Source organism: Calidris pugnax, unplaced genomic scaffold (genome assembly GCF_001431845.1).
Source record: "Calidris pugnax isolate Ruff unplaced genomic scaffold, ASM143184v1 scaffold32, whole genome shotgun sequence".
Taxonomy (NCBI): domain Eukaryota; kingdom Metazoa; phylum Chordata; class Aves; order Charadriiformes; family Scolopacidae; genus Calidris; species Calidris pugnax.
The window spans coordinates 814,704-835,578 of record NW_015090783.1 but is presented as its reverse complement, the minus strand read 5'-3'; the positions used below and the strand labels follow the sequence as shown (position 1 = coordinate 835,578).

The following is a 20,875-nucleotide window of genomic DNA, read 5'->3' as shown; positions in this document are numbered from 1 at the left end:
CTGGGGTGGCACCCAGAAGGTTTTTTGGGGGGATGGGAAGGGTTATGGTTCCCACCTGACATGTGGAGCATCCCCAGGGGAACCCCTCACTGGGAGGTGGCAGCCCAGCCGGGATCGATTGCGGCCGCTCTGAGGGGCCTCCCCAGGGGTTATTTGGGCTTTAAGGAGAGGTCAGAGAGTCATTAAACTTATAAATGTATTACGATTTAAGAGAAGAGCCGTCGTTATCTTCGAGCTTGGTTTCTGTGGTGCCAACCTTTCCCCATTCTGCTTCAAGCCTTTACACTGGGTGGATAAACCAGGCTGGGTACTGGTGGCTGGGGTGGCACTTGGGCAGCTTGGGGTGGAAAATCAAACGTTCAGCAGTGTTGGGTAGGGGTTCTTTGCCCCCAGAACATCAAACTATTATTGCTACTTATTTTCTCCCTCTCCTAAACTTGCAGAAAGATGTTGATTTGAGATTTGGGAAGCCAAATGACGCCAGTGGTGATCCCAGCTTGCTCTGGAGGTGCAGGATTGGAGCCTTTGGTGAGGCTGGGGCTTTCTCTGGGTCCTGGCTGCTTCTAGGTGAACAGGGATTTTTTTCTGGGGGAGGTGCAGTGCGGTGTGCAGGCTCATGGACTCAGTGCTGGGGCCCCAGTGGAGCCAAGCCTGGTCTGTGCCAGCTGGGTGACCCCTGGGTATGGTGTGACCACAGAGAAACGTCACCAACCCGTAAAACATGATCCAAGAGGCAACCTGCAGGATAACACCCAGCGGTGGCATCATCCCAGTGTGGTGTCTCCATCGTCGTGTTGAGCAGTGTGGGCAAGGAATGCGAGCAGGACTTAAAAATAATGATTTAAATTTAAAAAAAATCCCAATTTCTGTGTTTTTTCCATGGCTCTTTGCCATTCCCACCCCTCTGCCTGGGCTCCACTGCACCACCGGCGTGGGGCTGCTCCCTATGGTGCCGTGCTGAATCCAGAAAGTCATTTTAAAACCAAAAAAAAAAAGAAAAAAGGACTAGACATTTGCAAGGCGAAGCTGGTAATGTATTCCCAGGCATGACACAGAGTGGCAGCGTGTCGTGAACCGCGTCCCCGGGGACCCCCTGGGTCTGTGATATTGGCTTTAACCCCCACCGGCTCCGGTCGGGGCGTAAATTCATCAGGCTTACGGGTATTGCTCTCGGACTACTGAATAATTTACAGTTGCAGAGCCCAGCCAGGTTCAGGTCATCGGGGTTCATGGGTTAATAACAGGTTTGGTTTTTGTTGTCAGCAGCTGCCTTGATAACATATGAAAGAATCCTATTCTGTTGATTAGATTTTGAAATGGATCAATTTTTAATCAGCAGAACATCTGACTCACTCAATAAGAGTAGTGTGGTGGAGACAGGACGAGGGTCTCGTTATTTACAGGATTGTTTGTTTTTACTAATACGCAAATCCTCGCCGGGCCTGGAGCCTGCCCCCCGCCTTCCCTCGCCCTGGCTCCCCCAAAATAAATCGTCGGGATGATCTGCAGCCTCACACCAGGTATTTGATTCATCTACTGATTGGGTAGGAAATCCATGATGCTGTTTCAGAGATCCGAGGGCACGCTAGAGCTTTGATTTAGCTATCTGTTGGTATCGATGGAAAAACACTTACTTACCAATCACCAAATCTTACATATAAAAGCACTTTGGGGGGACTTGGCTCACCTCTTCCCGAGCATCCCTGCAGGGTGTTCCCAACCAAGAGACACCTTCAAGATGAGCTGGTGGGTACTGGGAGAGCAGGGGACAACCTTCAGCTGGATGTGGAAAAGTCCTGGCTGAATTCATGGGTGCGAGCAAAGTTTCAGGGGGATTAATTCTGATTTCATCATTAATACCAGAAGAGCTGGATTCCCATTAAAAGTTAAATGCTGGGTGGGAACTTGGGCAGGTGCTTTTTTTCCCCCCCCAATTGTTTTTTGATTACTTGGAGTACAAAAAGCATTCCAAACTTGACATATTGCATTGCATCTTGATAACCGCATGCGTTCCTTTGCGTAAATTTCTATGCATAAAATAAGGGGTGGATTTTTTTTTTTCTGGAAGTAGAATCCACTGGGTCAAAACTTTGGCTTGAAGCAAGCGTTAACAACCCCTGTAACAGGACTCCCTGAAAATTAAACTCTCCTTTTTAATAACAGAAGAAGTAAGTCTCGTAAATACAACGTTATGCAAAGAGTGTCCCTAGAGCACGGGTGACTCCGCGGGGGCTGGCTGGGGACGCTCTCTTGCTGGCAGATATTGATATAGATAAGAACTCGGTCATGATGGTAATTTGCATGGTTTTGCCCTGGGTGCTTTGGGATTTTACTTTTAAAACTTGTGCCTTCTGGCAGGCTCCTTAGCCTAAATAAATATTTTCCCTCTTGCCATGGATCAATTAAGATCATGGCTGTGTAGGGGCTTGCTCCTGGCAGGTTTTTTTTTCTCCATTTTTTTTTTTTCTTGAAAGAGCTGCCTCTTATTCAAAAATACATGTGTATATGAATTTATATATATGTATATATAGAGAGATGTTGTTTATTATAAATTTATATATATAAATATATAGGGGGTTTTGTTGATTTGATGAGGTGATGGTTTAAGCACCGGGAAGAGTGTGCTGAAGGCTCTGGCCAGGGATGGGGATGAGCTTCCTGACCCCCCTGGGAGCTATAGCCTCTTCCAACCCATGTGGGCACCCATGTCCCCTGTATTTGGTGACCTTCACCAACAACCAGCCAATGCTCTGAGGTCTCCTTTGGGGCTTTCCAATGCCTGGTGTTATTACAGTACCGTAAGCCCAAGGGCTCATTTCTACAACCTGGAAATAACTCCCCAGGTAATAGGTGTTTGCTAATAGCCACAGCGATGGCTTATGGGCTCCCGTGCCTGTCAGTGGGCACGGGCGATATATCAGTTTCTGCTAAAAACATTAGCGACATCAGAAGGTTAAATATGCATATTATATCATCCCTGGCGGTTTTATTTTCAGGAGAGCAATGGGTGTCACAAGTTCACGACTTCAAAATTAAGTTTATTTTCGTGATGGAAAATGTGCTTCTCTGTTGAGCATCTGCTGGTTATTTTCTGAGAGGCGTTGAAAGCAAAACATTTTTGCAAAGAATAGAGGGGCAGCTGACCTGGTTTTCATTTAATAACGGGTGCTTAGAAAGCATCGATGGAGGTGATCGGTCTTCAGCGGCGGGTGTTGGGCAATGGCGAGCTGCCCAGATTTTGTGCTGGAGGAAGGCAGCGGCTCCTCTGGTAACTTATTAACTCTCAAAACTGCCCCCGTGTTTAGCCACTGAGTAAATGAATCGCTGATGGGTCCCTGGCTTTTAGTGTCATTGCTCTGGACAGGATTTGACCCGAAACTGCGCTGGGACCAGTTCTGCTGGGCCTGTGGTGGGAGCGGGTGAGCCGGGGTCCTGGGTAAAACGGGAGCAAATGGCACTTGCGAGGGCTGAAAATGCTTCCTTTGTGGCTTCCTTTGCTATTGAAGGGCATGGGATGGGGCTGCTCCTTTGCAGCTGGGTGTTCATTTCTGGGTCTATGGATTTGTACTCACAGCACTCCCAGGCTGGTGGGTACAACCTCCCGTGCTGCCCAAAGCCTGCACTGATTTGAGCTGGAGTTACCGAGACCAGCACATTGTCCTCTCCTCCTTCCTCCCTCATTTTTAAGCCATTTATCTAGGTATGAAGCTCCTACAATTTTGGGCACCGCAGGGTATTTGACTTTGTTTAAGGTTTAGCCACAGGGGACATGCAGATTGCCTTTTGGCTAAAGTCCTCTCCTCCTTACCCATCCCTTGCTCTGTTATTGAAGAACCCCCCTCTTCCAACCGGGATCCACAACCTGAGCCTGGGAGGGTTTCTATGTTTCAGTCTTATTTTTAGGCTAATAATTAAACAAGTACAGAGCCCAGCATCCATTTAACTAAAGAGCAGATGGAGCATCCTGTGTCTTAGCATGGTCCTGGCTCTGACAGCGCCAGCCAGTCCCGGAGCTCGGGGTTTGGATGTGCCCCCCAAGGACCACGTTATTGGGCAGGCAGCGGGCAGCAGCCCCGTGGGATGCCCGAAATGCCAAGGGCATCGTTAGGTAGAGGTGAGCCCAGATGCTTTCCCTGCCCTCCCTTCCCATCCCGTGGCTGAATCCTGGCTGAGATGCTTCGAAAAGCACTTTTTGGGCCCCGATGGGTCGTTAACTCCTTCCCAGGGTCTGAGTTGGCAAAATCCTGATGCTGGGCAGCTCTTTCTCCATCCTGCCTCCACGAGCAGCTCAGCAGCTACCTGAGGAGATGCGTCTTTTACGGTTATAACCGATGTGGGGTGTGTTTTTTGGTGGTTTTTTTTTTCGGTGACGAATACTTTATAATGGATAATCCCAGTCTGCTACTTTAAAAAGCTATAAAAGAAAATAGCACAAGGGCTGGTTGCTGAGCTTGCCTGAAGCTGGTTGCTGCCTCCTTACCTCACCGGTGCAGAGCCACGCCGATGCATTCGGGGCTGCGGATGCCGTCACAGAGGGTCTGGATCAATCACCACCAAAATCCTCGTTTTTCCCCATTTTGTCTCTTATCTAGCAACCGTGTTGTTTACCTCCCACACTGATTTCTCATTGAAATGCCCTATTTTTATTTTTTTCTTAAGCAGCTACAATTGATAATTTAGCTCTGGATAAAGCAACCTCAGAGCTTTTTATTTCTCAGAGGCCAAACATTGATGTTGTGTGAAATGGGAGCTTTGAGGAGGCTTTGTATGGAACTTAGCTTCCTGAAAAATTTATTTACTGCGACTGTGATCTGCAGGAGTGAATTGATGTTTATCTATAGTAGTTCTTGCCAGGAAAAAAAAAAATGCATAACTGCACTTTCTTGGGAAGCCTTGAAAGGCCTTTTAAATAAGTGTCTAATAGTAGGCTCTCAATAGCAAACAGCCAGCTTGATAGACAGTGTACAGTATATTATTAACTATAAGCAGGCTTAATCTTTTTCTCATGTTTTAGAGGATGCTTTATAACCTTGTGGCCAAAGAATTCATGATGGCCAGGTATTTGAAGCTAAGCAAAATTATACTGGCTGTTACTGCTGGGAGATCAATACTGCCAGGAAGCACGCGGGGCCGTCAGCTCCTGCTCCCACCTCATGTCCTGGTGGCGGCTGCTCCCGGAGCTTGGGTTTGGGTGATCCCTGGAGGAGGATGCTTGGGGGTGGAGGGTCATGATTTATTTATTTATTCATTTATTTATTTATTCTTCTTTTGCAATCGCCACGTGGGAGCTTATCGCTCTGTACAAGTACCTGAAAGGAAGCTGTAGAGAGGCGGGGGTCGGTCTCTTCTTCCAAGCTACAGATGGTAGGACAAGGGGTAATGGCTTCAAGTTGCGCCAGGGGAAGTTCAGGTTGGCTATTAGGAAACATTTCTTTACTGAAAGGGTTGTCAGGCATTGGAATGGACTGCCCAGGGAGGGGGTGGAGTCACCATCCCTGGAGGGATTTAAGAAACGTGTAGACATGGCTCTTCAGGGCATGCTCTAGTGCCTGAGATCATTGGTTTGTGGTGGGATGTTGTGTGGGGGGGGGATGGTTTTGGTTTGGTTGTTGTTGTGTGTGTTTAGGGGGTGGGTTTGTTGGCTTCCAACCACTACGATTCTGTGATTCTGTCGTGTACGTTCCAGCTTCAGTGATGCAGCCCCATCAGAGGGGACAGGGTTTGGCCCTGGTGGGATGGAGCCAGCTCAGCTGCGTGGTGAAAATATAACAGCAGGAGTTTTCTGATGGGCATCGTTTGCCCCAAAACGAGGGCACTGAAGGCGCCAGGGAGTCTCTGGTCACCATCTTCGCTTGCAGTTGAGGGCCTTTCCTTTCTCCAGGGTGTTCTCGGCCACGGGCTTTAGTGCCCTCATTTGCAGTTGTGTTTTTCTGCTTTTCCTGCCCGCGCCGTATTGGATCCTGAGAGCTCTGGCCAGGAGTCAGGGAATCGATAGATGGTTAAGGTGATAAGTGGCTTTGCTAAAAACCAATTTTGCAAGAGGGGTTTGCAAAGAGGTTAGCGGAGAGGATCTGCAGCCCTGCCCCAAATGGCTCGCTCCGGCCGGGAGCTCATCTCCGACCTGAATTAACCCGGGAAGCATCCTCGGTGCGGGTCGTGTTCGCTCTTCTGCATCTGTAAATCCACATGGATCCCACGGGAGGGGGAGCCTGAGGAGTAAGTCTCCTTCCTCCAGTGAGAGTGTTTAGGGAAAATCAGAGGGGTGAATGTGCCTGAAGGCAAAGTGAAATTAAACAAGTGGAATTTGCTCAGCTGATAACTTCTAGCCAGTCTCGGAGCCGGCGGCTCTGCCGGCGTTACGGTGGCAGTATTTACATAGGGATGAAGTGTTCCTCCAGTGTGGCCAGGTCTAAGCAGGCTTTTCTCTAATCTCCACCATGACTGGCTGCTGCTTCTTCCAACTCTATTTTCCCTTGAACAAACATATTCTTTGCGCCCTCCCTTGAGAGGATCCCGTAGCCCGTTTACGGTGTGCTTACTGGTTTTTGGCATAGCTTGGTGGTGTCAGTGGGACGATGCTGTGCAGGGACACTGTCCTGCCTCCTGGCACCAAGCACTCTGTGTCCAGTGGTCTCGTGTCACCATGTAGCCCCTGAACGGATGTTGCTGCAAGCAATGGATTTGGGAGGAACAGGCAGAAATAGGGAGTAGCACATCTTAGGGGTGTTTCACCAAAGCAGTTTGGACCACCACCAGCAACTACGTGGTCTTTTCAGAGGAGATGATGCTGATGACACCTAAGATCTTCCTTTCTAACTAAATTTTGTAACTAATTTCTGTCCATTCCAAGTGAAAAAGCACTCTGTGCATGTGGTGAGTCCCTTCAGACACAATCCAATTTGCTGCCATTCTCTTTGCTATATCCAAGGGGGTCCCAACTGCCTCCTGGGTCTTTGACTTGGTCCTGGTTGGCTTGGACCAAGGTTGGTCACAGGTGGCTCCTTGTCTTTGTGGAAGTCCCTGAGTCCTGCCTGGTCCTCAGGGCTGTATGGTTGGCGTGTTTTTGGTGGCACCCCATGGAAAAAGTCCAATGGGGCTGCAGTTCATTTGGCTTATGATTTATTTGAGGGCATTGTAACGTTCCTCTGGTTCATCCCATCCCTCGTGCATCCTCGTCTCCACCGTGCCTGGGCTGTGACATGATGAAGGTGTGGGCTGTCCCACCTATGCATTTTATTTTCCGTGGGCAGAGAGCTGGGTTGATTTTAGGCTTTCTGGCATTTCTCAGGCTTGACTCATCCTTTCTCACCTACAAGGCCAGGGGTACCCTCCAAACTCCTGCCTCAAAGCTGGGCCATCAGGGCTGATGGTGGGATGAGCTGGCAGCAACATCACCCTCCCCTTGGGTAGTGGTTCTTTATTTTCCCTGTTTTCTTGTTTAACAAGTGAGGTTTCCTCTTGGCCAGTGACTCCAGAAGGAGCATCGTGGGATGCTCATGCCTTGCTGTTGGGCTCTGCTTTTGTGCCATTACTACTTATTACATCGCTTCATTAACGCACCCACGGTTTGAGCGTGGTGACTGAAACCACCTTATTTCATTTTTTTAATCATAGTGGGGAGGCTGTTTATGAATGCTGATTGATGGAAACATCTTATCTCCTCTAGTCAAAGTGTCTCCGCTTTGCGTGGTAATGAAATAGTTTGACACTTTGACATGAGTGTCAAACACTTTTCCGACGAAGCAAACAGCAGAGACTTTGATCTAGGCGCAAACTGGTTTCCTTACAACAAACAGACCCCCCCTTTCATCCGGAAAAAAAGATAAGGGGTTTCAATCGGTGCTGGTTAGCAGCTGCTCTTAATGATTTTAAAAATAAAAATAAGAAAAAAATATAATAATAGGACAGTTAAGCTATTATGTCATGTTATAAACTAGCCCCGTGCTGTGGAGTGAAATAAGGTAGGCGTAATACCAACAGTATGAACGATAAACATGAGAGAATCCTCCTAAAATAAAACAACAGAAATACTCTCTTTTGGGAGATGTTCAGATTTGTTTTCCCAGTATTTCAAGTGAGAACATCTTCAGAGATGCCTTTTCTGGAGAAAATGCATCTTGTTATTCATAGAAGTGGCATTTTCCGTGGAAAAAAGAACCACTTCTACTATTAGGTTTCTTTTTATCTTCCCCCCTGATTTTCTCCCGGCCAAGCCTGGAGATATTTTGAGTCCTGGTGGGAGGGTTGGAGGGAGGAATCCTGAACATACCCCCAAGCTGACAAAATTCTGCTCGATCACGAGCTTTTTTTTTTTTTCAATAGACAATTCTGAGTAGAAACGGGTAAAATTCCTCCCTGCTGTAACAAAGTTGGCGTTAGGCTGTCGTGTGCCTGGATTTGGCTTGAGTATGTCTAATTAAACGCAGCAGCACCTTTTTTTCTATTTTGAGTGTCGGGTTTGTGCACAAATGCCCTTTGAGCAACTGGAGAAAATTTACGTGACGTATGGAAATCGTTAGATTACAGCAAATCCTGAGGTTTACGTGAAGGTTTTCTCTTCACTCTACAGACACAAGCGGTGTCAGCCCGGATGCTGCGTTCAGTCTTCTTGCTTGGGGAGTTTTGCTTTTAAACATTTTCTTTGAAGTCTTTTCCCTTTGAACATCTTGGACTAGGTGGTCCCGCCCATGTCCTGTTGTGATGACCAGTGGTGCTGGTGGCCCGTCCCTTTGAACATCTTGGACTAGGTGGTCCCTTCCAACTGAACTAGCCCATGTCCTGTCGTGATGACCAGTGGTGCTGGTGGCCCCAGCAATGATTTTGTCCTCTCTCATTGGGCATTGTCCCCCAAGATGTCTCTGCCTGAAGCCATGGGGTTGAGGAAGGATGGAGGTGGTCACACATGGGCAGAAGCACTTAATTTAGTGCCTCCTTAATTAGCCCAGAAATTCTTGCTCCTTGCCCTCATCCCCACCCTCTCCACGTTGGGGCTGGAGCACAGAGAAATCCTCCCTGGGAGATGCCCTATTCGGAAATGACAGGGGATTTGGGGCTTAATTTTAGCCAGAACATGTGGCTCGTTTTTAGATGCTTCTCAAGTCAAGCTGCGGTGGCTTTGTTATATTTGACGGAAGGAAAAAAAGTATCCCCCAAAAGCTAGAGAGGTGGCACGGTTGAGATGGTATCTCTCCGCAGACAGAGTTATGGAATTTAATACAGGGAAGCTTTTGCGAGTTGCCGGGTCTGCGTCGGAGTGCGCGGAGCCTGCGTTTGAGATTAAAACTCACATTTCATTTTTATACACTGTGCTTAATCCAATAATGATTCCGTGTTACAAACGGCAATAATATCTTTCAGCATAGTTAATCAGAAGAGACTTAATGCTGTCACTATTTATTAACCTTTGTTGAAAAGCAAGAAGTTTTCTTACTAATCTGCGATTGTTGCTCTTGTCAGGCTCTATCAAGTGCAAACCAGATTTGGCATTTGTTACAGGGGGAGGATGCTGCTGCTTTCCCTGCTGTCTGCTGCATCCCACCCCGTGCAGGGATGGGGTCCCATACAGTGCTGGGGGGGGCCAGGCTTGTCCCCTGGCTCCCATCCCCACATCTTCAGCTCCCAGGTTACAGCACCATCTGCTCCTCCAGCCACACGGACCCTGGTGCTGGGGTAAAGAGGCAGCTTTACCCTTCTCAGGGCTATTTTTTGGCTGCCTGACCCATGTTCCTGCATCTAAATCCCACCCCCCCTGGGAGGAATCTCTGGGGTGGGGAGGTGCTCTCCTGGCTGGATGGCAATGGGGCAGCAGCGTTGCTCTCTGATGGTTTGTGGGAGGTTGAGTGACTTCCAGTGGCTTCCCCAAAAACTTGGGGGCTCTTGCCTGTGTCCGTGGATGGGAACAAGAGAGTGTCTCTGGGCGGACCGAGGGGTTAAGGGGGTTTTTTTGCAAGGATGCAGTGGCAAGGGCTGAACTTGAAGGGCACATGGAGATGGCTTGTCCCTCACATCCAGAAAGGCATCCCTTGCCCCCTGAGAGCATCACCCCGGTCCCCGGCAGAGGCAGAGGGGAGGCTGCAGCCAGCGCTGACCTTGAAATCACAGCTCCACGGTGGCATTCCCAGGACAGTGGCTCGCGTGGCTTTGCAACGCCAGTAGCCGAAATGTGGGTTTTGGGGAGGGGAGCGGTGGAGGCTGCGTGGTTTTTTTGAAGCTCCGTGGTGATAAAAGGTCAGTACATGAAGGAATTTAAGCCTTCGATATTCTCCCGTTTGTCTCCTGTTGCAGGGAAGCTGGTGCTGGAATTGGCTTGTAGGAGCACCTGGAATTAATGAGCCAGCTTGGTGCCGTGCAGAAATCGATGCTTCCTGCATTAATTGCGCTGTGTTCAAGCTTCAGCTTTTTATTCTGAGTTATGTAGTTACAGGGAGAGATGTCTCTCTTCGGCACAGCCTTTCGGTCCCTTGGGAAGGGGTCCTTCTCCCTCTGGCTGTCCTGCCCTGGTGTGGGTGGGGGAGGGTTGGAGGGAGGAATCCTGAACATACCCCCAAGCTGACAAAATTCTGCTCGATCACGAGCTTTTTTTTTTTTTCAATAGACAATTCTGAGTAGAAACGGGTAAAATTCCTCCCTGCTGTAACAAAGTTGGCGTTAGGCTGTCGTGTGCCTGGATTTGGCTTGAGTATGTCTAATTAAACGCAGCAGCACCTTTTTTTCTATTTTGAGTGTCGGGTTTGTGCACAAATGCCCTTTGAGCAACTGGAGAAAATTTACGTGACGTATGGAAATCGTTAGATTACAGCAAATCCTGAGGTTTACGTGAAGGTTTTCTCTTCACTCTACAGACACAAGCGGTGTCAGCCTGGATGCTGCGTTCAGTCTTCTTGCTTGGGGAGTTTTGCTTTTAAGCATTTTCTTTGAAGTCTTTTCCCTTTGAACATCTTGGACTAGGTGGTCCCTTCCAACTGAACTAGCCCATGTCCTGTCGTGATGACCAGTGGTGCTGGTGGCCCCAGCAATGATTTTGTCCTCTCTCATTGGGCATTGTCCCCCAAGATGTCTCTGCCTGAAGCCATGGGGTTGAGGAAGGATGGAGGTGGTCACACATGGGCAGAAGCACTTAATTTAGTGCCTCCTTAATTAGCCCAGAAATTCTTGCTCCTTGCCCTCATCCCCACCCTCTCCACGTTGGGGCTGGAGCACAGAGAAATCCTCCCTGGGAGATGCCCTATTCGGAAATGACAGGGGATTTGGGGCTTAATTTTAGCCAGAACATGTGGCTCGTTTTTAGATGCTTCTCAAGTCAAGCTGCGGTGGCTTTGTTATATTTGACGGGAGGAAAAAAAGTATCCCCAAAAAGCTAGAGAGGTGGCACGGTTGAGATGGTATCTCTCCGCAGACAGAGTTATGGAATTTAATACAGGGAAGCTTTTGCGAGTTGCCGGGTCTGCATCGGAGCGCGCAGAGCCTGCGTTTGAGATTAAAACTCACATTTCATTTTTATACACTGTGCTTAATCCAATAATGATTCCGTGTTACAAACGGCAATAATATCTTTCAGCATAGTTAATCAGAAGAGACTTAATGCTGTCACTATTTATTAACCTTTGTTGAAAAGCAAGAAGTTTTCTTACTAATCTGCGATTGTTGCTCTTGTCAGGCTCTATCAAGTGCAAACCAGATTTGGCATTTGTTACAGGGGGAGGATGCTGCTGCTTTCCCTGCTGTCTGCTGCATCCCACCCCGTGCAGGGATGGGGTCCCATACAGTGCTGGGGGGGGCCAGGCTTGTCCCCTGGCTCCCATCCCCACATCTTCAGCTCCCAGGTTACAGCACCATCTGCTCCTCCAGCCACACGGACCCTGGTGCTGGGGTAAAGAGGCAGCTTTACCCTTCTCAGGGCTATTTTTTGGCTGCCTGACCCATGTTCCTGCATCTAAATCCCACCCCCCCTGGGAGGAATCTCTGGGGTGGGGAGGTGCTCTCCTGGCTGGATGGCAATGGGGCAGCAGCGTTGCTCTCTGATGGTTTGTGGGAGGTTGAGTGACTTCCAGTGGCTTCCCCAAAAACTTGGGGGCTCTTGCCTGTGTCCGTGGATGGGAACAAGAGAGTGTCTCTGGGCGGACCGAGGGGTTAAGGGGGTTTTTTTGCAAGGATGCAGTGGCAAGGGCTGAACTTGAAGGGCACATGGAGATGGCTTGTCCCTCACATCCAGAAAGGCATCCCTTGCCCCCTGAGAGCATCACCCCGGTCCCCGGCAGAGGCAGAGGGGAGGCTGCAGCCAGCGCTGACCTTGAAATCACAGCTCCACGGTGGCATTCCCAGGACAGTGGCTCGCGTGGCTTTGCAACGCCAGTAGCCGAAATGTGGGTTTTGGGGAGGGGAGCGGTGGAGGCTGCGTGGTTTTTTTGAAGCTCCGTGGTGATAAAAGGTCAGTACATGAAGGAATTTAAGCCTTCGATATTCTCCCGTTTGTCTCCTGTTGCAGGGAAGCTGGTGCTGGAATTGGCTTGTAGGAGCACCTGGAATTAATGAGCCAGCTTGGTGCCGTGCAGAAATCGATGCTTCCTGCATTAATTGCGCTGTGTTCAAGCTTCAGCTTTTTATTCTGAGTTATGTAGTTACAGGGAGAGATGTCTCTCTTCGGCACAGCCTTTCGGTCCCTTGGGAAGGGGTCCTTCTCCCTCTGGCTGTCCTGCCCTGGTGTGGGTGGCACATCCCACGTGGCTGCTGGCTGGAGTGGGAACACCAAAAACCACAGTGAAAATAAACCCTGAGTCTCTGCTACCTTCCCCTGTAATCGGTCAAAGAGAGGGACCACCATGGGGCTGGGTGTAAGCCTCAGGGTGGGAAAGCCACTGACACCCACCTCTGGTGGGTCCAGCTCTGGTTTGTGATGGGAGGTGGGCAAGCAGGAGGGGGAGGACTCTGCAGAAGGCTGGTGTCTCCTTGCAAATGAGTTTGCAGCAGCTTTTGCATTTATTTCCAAATTATTTTGCATTTAATTGCAAATTATTTTTATTTGTTTGCAATTATTTGTGATTTGGGTAACCAAGCATCCACGTGGGTGGAGAGCAAAGTCCCCCGGACCCTCAGGGCTTCAAGAGCTGTTTTGGAAGAGCAGGCGTATATTGCTGTTATTTCTTATTTTTAGGGTGGACTAGCATTGAGCACTATTCTGATCTCAGCTTGGGCACTCGAACAGGTGCAGTTATTCTACATACAGCCATGAAGAATCCCACTTTGCTAATATCGTTAAAGCCTAAACATGGTATTTATATTTTTAGCAAATTGTTCTTTATGGTATTGATTTACATGTAATGTAGTCCTTGCATGAATAACTACCATAAATCTGGAAGCATTTATTATCCGAAATAGCTGTGAACTCAGTCAAATCCTTTATTTGTTAGACACAGTTATGGAGCTTAAATTGCAAGGTAGAGAGTAAAATGTAAACGGTGTTCTCTGTGACCAGCTCCCAGTTTCTGCCAGGCAGCCCATTGATCTGTGATAAGAGGTAAGGGTTAAGATGATTTGGTGAGATGAAAAAGTAGGGAATAAATTACAATAAATGGAATCTTTGATCTGTCCTGTCGATATTGGGGATGGTGCCTGCCTCTGCCTTCCCTGCCTGGCCGCAGAAATTAACTTTTGAACTTGATGGCTCCAGTCTTTTTCTCCTGACTTTTCATCCTTGTGCTTGATGGGCAGCAGGGACAGGCATTTATTTGTTATCCCATTGATACTCAGCCCAGGAGAGTCAAGCTTTGGAGACCCAGGGCTTACAAAAATAGTGTAAGTCTTGTTTGCTATTTGTGAAACAGTGATTGTATAAAAAAAACCAGACCCAAAAAACAACTCCTGAGTCCTCACTGGTGCCGTGTGCCAGACGTGGAGGGCTGGAGGGTTTCTTGTTCTAAATTTAGTCATTTAAAAGAAGATTATGGACTATCCACTTGGGACTTTTAAAAAGGCTTTCACAATAACTCTTGAAAGCCTGATGCCTTTAATCCTGAACTTTAATTTAAAATAAAGAAATCTTTTCAACTCGCCTCTTTCCCCTCCTCCACCCCACTATTCCAGACTGAGGTTCTTTCCAACTTGCTTACGGAGCAAAGATGTGCTAAGCTCTTTTAATTTCTTATGAAGATATTTATTTTTTAATAGAAAGAAAATCAAGTCAACACTCGAGAGTATACACAGCAGTTTACCGCGATAGGAGGAATTAATCAGTCTATAAAGTTCAAAATGTACAAAGAGGGAAGGGGAAAAAAAAACCCCGACTGATCAAACACGAGGCTCTTCTCTGAGATGTGAAGATAAAAGCCTTTTCCTCTGCGAGCTTCTCCACTATTGGCAGCCAGTGGGGTCAAGATTTTTTTTTTTTTGTTATGGAAAGCTCGAGATAATTAATGTTGTTGAAAGAGGACCGTTGGGTTGGCGTCTAGCAGGCTAGCCCCCGAGTCTGGCATCTTGTGAAGCAGCAGCGAGTCGGAGAGAGGAGGGGGGAAATATTCCCCACCGCGGGAACTGCCAATTTAACGGAGCAATAAATAATATTGAGAGATAAAAAGAGCATTTAAAAAAAAAAAAAGAGATGCGGTGCTGCTGTTGCTGGTTGAGCCGCCGTTCCCCGGCTCAGCATCGTGTATGGGTGTTTACGAGGACTGTGCTGGTCTTGGATCAGGCTTCCTAGAGAGGTGGTTGATGCCCCAACCCTGGCAGTGTTTAAGAGGCATTTGGACAATGCCCTTAATAACATACTTTCACTTTTGGTCAGCCCTGAATAGATCAGGCAGTTGGACTAGATGATCATTGTCGGTCCCTTCCAACTGCAAATCATTCTGTTCTCTTCTATTCATCTGCCTGGCGTTACTCCTCTGGATGCTTTTATGGGGCCAGATACCTGCAAACTCCTCCCGGATACTGGGAATCATCAGATGAGGCTGTGTAGACCCGCTTGCTGTGTGCTTGATCTCTCTCATCTCCTAAAGCTCGTTTGGATGTGTCCTATTACGGTGTTCGTGTTAAATCTGCCTGCGCTAATAATCAATAGACGTATGGTCACCCAGGCTGTTTATGTATCTCCTCTATCAAAGCCCTGACAACACGAGATCAAGACGCGAGCAAGGCAGGCTCATACATCGAACGCTATTTAAAAAGCGGGATGAATTAATTACCGCCATTAATGACTGGGGAGAGACTTTAGGAAGCTTCAACTGATGGTGTGGAGCTTTGGGCGTGAGACGGGCTGAGTAGGTGGTATCTTACGTTGCTTTGCCGTTGGTGTTTCAGCCTGGGATGCTGTGGTCCATGGTCTGGGTCCTTTCAGCTGGTGGTTGTGAGACTGATTGGAATTTGTAGGGTGTGATGAGTCCCTGCAGATCTGGTGGGGAATGGACCTGGGGAAAAGACACGTCTAAATGCCCTCATTCCTAGCATTCGCATTTAGACGTGTCTTTTCCCCAATCCCTTGGGTCCTGCATCCACAAAACTCCCTCCAACACCCCTGGCCGAGCATCCTTCTGGGATGATGCGTGACCCATGGGCTGTGACGGTCCCCAAACATCCCACCAGTGCACTGGGGCATCATTACAGCAGAGTGAGTGCGTCTGGATTTGCCCCATCCCACTGCTTGCTCAAAATTCTCCGAGTTATGATTATATTTTAATTGCTTTGGGGATATGTCTGTCCTTTCCCAGTGCCCCCCCTTCAAAGGAGCCAAGACAGCAGAGCTGATTGTCCCATCCTCCGCCGCCTTTTCTATTCCAGTTATTTATTATGCAGCATAACCAGAATTGCTCTCAGACAGGACTTGTCAGCTATAAAAGACACTGGCAAATTTTATTAGTTGACAGAAGGGTTGTGTTCTTTTTTTTTTTTCCCCTCCTGAAAATATTAAAAAGTCATTTTAGTTTAGAAACCTAATTTTAATTTAGTTAGGTTTTAATTTAATTTAGTTTTTAAATTCATTTTCCGGCAGAACTCAATTTTTCAAGTGTAATTTGATGCCGTCAGTGGCTATAATGTTTAATGTCCTACCTATAAATTGTGAGGATGGCTTTGAGATGATTTACAGGATTCAGGGGGATAAAGCCGTCTCCTGGCCCCGCATGTGGGAGAGGCTGGAGAGAAAATGGTTTTATTGTGGCAGCCGCAGCGGCTGGTGCTGTTACCTACAAAAAGATGGGAAAAAAACCCTTAATTTTCCTCCCAGCTCAGCGCTGGTTGGGGATGGATAGGGGAAGGGATGGGGACTGTGCTGGGTGGGGATGCTCTAGGGATAGTCCTGGTTATTTGTGCTCTGCCTGTCTCTGTGCTGGGATGAGGGGGCACCCCAATGGAGGCAAAGGAGGGGTCTGGGATGGTGGTTCTACCCCACAAACCCATCTGCATTTCAGAAGGTGAGCAGAGCCCTTTCTAGGGATGGGTTGCAGACAACAGCTGACCACTTGGGGGGTTGAAATCCGGGCAGACCCTTGGAAACTACAGCGTGATTGCGTAAAATACCGTCCCGATTTCATCCATCTGAGCGTTGCATCTAATTACTGGATTAGAGAAGTCTTCAGACCACGTATCGAACATTATAAATGGGGATAAGATTATTCTGGTAATGGCTTAATAAGACAGGGGAGGCAGTTGAGGCTGTCTGCGTGCAGCTTTGGGTTGGGGCCAGATCAATTTGGCAGAGGAGGAGAAACCCCTCGGTGCTTTGGAGAGCGTGGCCACGGAGAGGGTTTGATTTTCCTCTTGGTTTTGGTTTTTGAGTAGCAGCAGTTGGCTCCTTCCACTGTCTGGGGGATGTGCCAGCCTCTGGGAATTCTTGCCTTGTGGAATATGTCTAATTTTTGGGAAGAAGCAGTCAATCTGTGCGTTCACGGGTGGGAAGGAATCATCTGGGGGCAGCTCCCAGTGTGGGGTCTGGGGAGCCCAGTAGTGGCTGTGCTTGCCCGTGTGTCACTGGGGAGGGTGGGTGGTTTTGGCCATGGGTAGGTGCAGCCGTATCTCTTCTCATAACCAGCTTTGGTGCAGTCGTGGTTTTGCTCTGGGGGGACCTGAGACGTGTGGTTGCTTCTAAACTCGATGCTCAGGGAGCAGATGTGATCCAGGCTTGCATTGCAGATGCTTCTCATGGCTTCAAACCCACCACAGGCTGTGGAGACTCAGGAAAGTTGCAGTCTCTTCCCAGAGACAGTCAGTGGGAAGCAGAGGAGGGGTTTGTGTTGGCTGTTCAGACCCCAAATCCATCAACTCATGTCAAGTGTGCATTTCTCTAAATGTAAGAGTCCTTGCTCTGACAATGTGTGGTCCCAGGTCACTGTGCTGGGCAAAGGTCTCCATCCCAGAGCTGTGGATGGAAGGACAAAAAGGTCATCCACGTGGAATGATGCAGCCTACAGCCTTGGATCAGAGATATTCTGGGACCTTCATCCTTGGATGTCTTCAGAGCTGACCAGGATGTGGTCCCAAGCAGTGAGGTAGGCTGGAGCCCTTCAGCCATCTCCTCTGGCCGGTGCTTGTGCAAAGTGAGATGTGATGCCAGCTCCCCAGCTGTCAGAGCACTACTTGCCTGTCACACATCCAACCATGGTGAGCTCCATGGTGTTTGTCCCCACTAGCCCATGCCACATGCCATTGGGCAGGGAGCCCTGTCCCCCCATACCTGGCTTCCTGCGGGGCTGAGACTTGTCCTCAGTGTCCATCCTCCCTCAGTAACGTTTGATCCTTTGGTTAATTTTAATCATGTAACTGGAGATGTAAGTGTTGTAAGAGAGATTCCAACAACTTTCATGAAAATGAGCTGTTAGAGAAAAACACCTTAAATGATTGTCCTCCATCGAGAGAGGGGGTGCGAGCAGCGGTGTCATATTAGACACTGGAGAATCCATGTGAGAGTCTGCCACAGCCAGGGCTGTGCCACCATCCTCTATGGAGTCTCCTGGAGTCCTCAATCTGACTTTAGGCTCCTGCATGGTCTGGATGCTGCACGAAGGGGTCTCACTATGCGAACGCCCCCCACGTTCAATCCCAAGGGTGATGTGCCGGCACCAAAAGCAAAATCCCAGTGCCCTGCCGGGGTGCCCAACTCTCCCAGCGAGATGCCATCGCTGCCTGGCGTCCCCCGGGTTGTCATGGTTACTGACGCATAGGACCCCAGAGACCTGGCTGGGAATTAATGGCAGCCCGGGATAAAGGATTCCTGTCTCAGCCGAGTTGATGGATTACATTGATGTGCCATTTGTCATACCGTAATTGTTCTGGCAAATGTAATACCCACTAGTATAAACATTGTGCTGCTTTGCTAATAAAACTGAAAATAGGAAGAGAAAGGATGATGCAGTGTTATGGTCAGTTAAAGAGACACCGCCTTCACTCCATGAAGGCATTGGGGGCTTCTGCCTTGGAAACCTGCCCTGTCCTGCCCTCTTCATCCATGGAAAACGGGCAAAGCGACCAGCAAAATCCTTGTGGGATGTGTGTGTGGCTGGGCATCGCTTTGCCCATCACAGCAGTGTTGGACCTGCCTTTGTCTGGGGGGTGGAGGGGAGCTGGACACCTTCCTTGCTCCCTAGATGGGCAAGTGGGGAGCCGGGGACGCCAAGGGTGCCCGTGCCAGGGGCTAAGCCCATCCCCTCCCTGCCTTGCACAGTTTTTAATTGCCTTAGGAAAGGTAAATGACGGCTGTGGCATGTTTGACATCTGAGGGGGCTGCACTCACCTAGATGGGGCTTTATAAACAGGGGGTTTTACAGTGCCATGGATGCTGCCCCCTCCCCTGGTTTTGGGGGGCACCAGGGTCTCCCCTGATCCACCATCTGACAACACCGGGAGCAGCTGCTGCCCGAATCCCCAGGTAGTTTTGCTTTTTGACTAATCAGCCCATGGATTAGGAGCCCAGTGGGGATTTCAGCCAGAGCTAAATTGCTCATCCTTCCTCAAATGGGTCCCGGTGCTGGCTCCATGGTGGAGAGGGGTCAGAGAACCCTCCAGCTGCTGGTCCTCACCAGTAGGACCCTCTGTTGCCCTGGGATGATCTGGTCCATCATCCCTACAGCTTGGCTGGGCACTGGGTCGTGATGCCATGCCCATGTTTTGGAGGAGATGGCTGGAGCAGGACCCCGATGGGACCATCTCATCCCTGTCTTCTCCCATCTTGGTGGCACGAAAAGCAACGGGGTGGCAGAGGAGAAAGAAGAACATCCCACCCCAAATCCTGGCGTAGTTCAGAGGCATTGTGGTTTGTGTGGTCGTATCTCCAAATGTTTTCAAAGTTTCTGGTTGACCTGATTCATAGGGAAAAAAAAGATAAACACCCTTTCTGTGTTTGCAGTCATATGTAATTTTTATCTCTTGACCTTTAAACGTAAGCAGCAGTAAAATGAAGAACTATGGCAGTCATTTAACACCCTGCCTGTACTAACTGGTTTCTGCCTGTGAGCCGTGGTTTTAAATTGGCTAATGCAGAATACTTGCAGAGCTAATAATAATTCAGATTACTCCTGTCAGCTATTCCGGTTTCATGGGTAATTTAGTAGTTGAATAAATTTTTAAAAAAATTCATTCGTTCCCATGCACTGTTATGAATCAGTAGATGGTTTACCATTGGCAGCAGTAACTGTAAGAAGATTTAAATTGCTACTGAAAAGGATTTGAGTGAAGGTAATGTTTTATAATGTTCTAAGCCATATGCACTACTTTCAGGCCTCATCAGTTTTACATTGATTCCTAGTGAAGTGTTTAATTGCATCATGAATGCAATATAATTCAGTTCTTTTTGCTAATATGGTATATATCTCAAAGTGATATACAGCACTGACAGTGAGGACTCAGGATTTTCTTAAGATTTGAAAATATGTGTCTGTGTGTGTGTTTGCACACACGTGTACCCATCTCTGTGGCTGGGAACTCTTTTGGGGTAACCTCTGGGTGCTGGGTTGGGCACTCAGTGCAGAGAGATGATGCCTCTCCTGGGATGTCTGCATGGGCATCAGCAGGGAGGGGATGTTAGTTATTTATTTATATGTATATGCATATGTACACAAACATAGATTAAAAATATAAATAAGGATATATAAAATGACTGCTCTGATCTTGATGGAGGGGCAGCTCTGCTCCAGCCATGGTGCTCTTTTGGTCCTTCCCGGTGTCAGTGACACCCACGGTGGGCGATGGCATCTCGGTGAGAGGCACGAACCTGGTGCTCTCAGAGCCTGGTGGGCAGCAGATTAAAAGAAGCATGCTCACATGTTAATGCGAAGACAATTTATCTGAGTCCATAAAAGAGCTAATTAGGGATGCGGCACGTCGCTAGCTGTTACCCAGCCGCGCTACACCAGCAGCAGGGAGACGTGTGCTGGTGATGCAGCTCAGGAACCCCTCACCCTGACATAAAGCCCATCCCCATCCCGCTGCCAAGCTGATCTGTGTGGGATTGGCTCCAGAGCCACTCATCTGTGCCTGATGGTGACCTTTTGCTGGCCCCCTTGCCCTTCTCCCTAATCCCTCTCGCCCTGTGGGACAAGGACCTTTCCTGTGTCCCTTCTCCCTCTTGCTGCTTGTGCTCGTTGCAACTTCATCAGCTAATTAAGGGCTTGCAGAGCCCTTTGTCATCCTGATGGGGAAACTGAGGCGGGCTGGCTGCTGGCTGGGGTTTCCCCATGGGAGGATGGTGGCTTTCAGCGAGCGTCCCCCAGACTGGCTGTAATCCTGATCTTCCCAGCTGCATCCCGCCGTCTGCTTGGCTTTCAATTCCCAAATTGCCAGGAGAGGAACACCCCGGTGCCTCTGGGGACACATCCCCGGGAGATGGGTGCTGTTAGGCTGCAGCTTGCACTGTTGGGACTCGTTTATTTCAGATGAAGGAGTTACTTGTTCAGCT

General features: G+C 48.7%; 1 protein-coding gene across 4 annotated transcripts in view; it reads left to right on the top strand.

Annotated features, from left to right (window-relative positions):
• The window catches only part of CUX2 (cut-like homeobox 2), a 71,542-nt gene that overhangs the window by 9,949 nt on the left and 40,718 nt on the right, over nucleotides 1-20,875 (top strand). Inside the window, exon 1 of one of the 4 annotated variants that reach the window (XM_014964790.1) lies at nucleotides 3,392-3,419. The exons of the other annotated variants lie outside the window; for them this stretch is intronic. The gene's annotated coding sequence lies outside the window, so the exon portion shown is untranslated. Of the gene's footprint in view, nucleotides 1-3,391; nucleotides 3,420-20,875 lie in introns of those variants that run through there. 4 annotated transcript variants of the gene reach the window in all.